Here is a 1,573-nt window from a genome sequence, read left to right as displayed (position 1 = left end):
ATCTGATCGAACGGAATTCTGCTCAAAGACTGACATACAGTGCCCCTCCAGCTTTGATTTTTCATAACCTTCAGAGAAATAGATATTTCTTAATGAAATGTTCTACAAATTCCAATATAATCAGTGTCTACACTATCTTTAGATAGTGTAGACACTTATTATATCGAAATTTCAGATGAATTTCTTTTTTTTCTTTTTTTTTTTGAGGGGATGTCGAGGAGCTTAAGATAATTCGGTAAATTTACTGATAATTCACATGAGACAGATTTGTTTCCTTATAAAGTTCAGAAAAAGGGGTTGTTTTCAATGACATTTTCTGCAAATAGTTTTCAAATGGTATAGATTACGATTATATCGGAATTTGATGTGCAAAAATAAATAAATAAAATTGCTGGGTGTGCACACATACATATTGACTCATATCACATTTTTTTACAAGAAACTTGAAATTTTGAAAAGTTGTGATGAGTCTGTCTGTATGTATATGTTCGTGTCCACTATTTTTTTCCTTTGTTTCTTTTTTACATTAAATTCTGATATAATCGTAATTTATACCACCTGAAAAGTATCTATAAAAAATTCCATTAAAAAAAAAAACACCCAATCCTCTGTAAGTTATGAGGAAACAAAGCTGACTCGTGTGAATTTTCCAAAACTCCTCTCCCAACCCCTCCGAAAAAATTTTCGCAGCCAATATCGATCGATATAACCGCTATCTACTCCAGCAATCTTTCGATAAAAGTTCTACTACGTCATGAGAGACTGTGTGACATTGTCTTTCATCTATCTACTCGACAGAGCTGAGCAACTAAACACACACTCGTGCACAAACGAACTCACAACTGGCATCGTGTATTAAATACCGAAGTATTGCCATCTACACTTTCTAAAATGTATTGGTACAAAATTCCATTTAAAAATGTCTCTTTTTCTTGAAGTTATGAGGAAACAAAGTTGTTGGGGAGCACACTTAAGTAGATATGCCCAAGACATTTTATCCTTTCAAATATTGGATACAAGATGTTATTAAATGTGTCCATTATATAATTAAAAGATAATGCTGTAAGATTTGAGAGAAATTTGGCTGCTATTTCTAACACGTGGAACCCTCCACCTTCGTTGGTTTGATACGTTAAACGCAATTACCACTTCAACTATGTCGTTGATAGGAAGTGTTTGCTCTGGTGCAAAGGATAACACATCTCCATCCCTGCTCTTCTTATCAGCAGTCTTGGGGGCTCCGAAAGAAAACTATTCCTACACACACACACACACACACACACACACACACAGATATATATATTATATATATACACGCGCGCATACCAGAACGCAAGTGTGATCTGCTAGAAACCGCAGCCATATTCCACCAAATCATACTATGTTTTAGAAACAGAACTCATTGAACAAAAACGTAAATTCTGAATTTATACATACATACATACATACATACATACATACATACATACATATGCACGTACGTACGAAGAAAGATAGGTAGATAGATAGATAGATAGATAGATAGATAGATAGATAGATAGATAGATAGATAGATAGATAGATAGATAGATAG

The 1,573-nt window shown here is 33.8% G+C and overlaps 1 protein-coding gene across 1 annotated transcript in view; it reads right to left on the bottom strand.

Annotated features, from left to right (window-relative positions):
• LOC106870303 (retinol dehydrogenase 13) overlaps positions 1-1,573 on the bottom strand; it is a 56,853-nt gene that overhangs the window by 53,755 nt on the left and 1,525 nt on the right. The gene's annotated exons all lie outside the window — the stretch shown is intronic.

The sequence above is a fragment of the Octopus bimaculoides genome, chromosome 9 (assembly GCF_001194135.2).
Source record: "Octopus bimaculoides isolate UCB-OBI-ISO-001 chromosome 9, ASM119413v2, whole genome shotgun sequence".
Classification (NCBI taxonomy): domain Eukaryota; kingdom Metazoa; phylum Mollusca; class Cephalopoda; order Octopoda; family Octopodidae; genus Octopus; species Octopus bimaculoides.
Note: the sequence above shows the minus strand (reverse complement) of the source record. Positions and strands in the feature narration are given on the sequence as shown.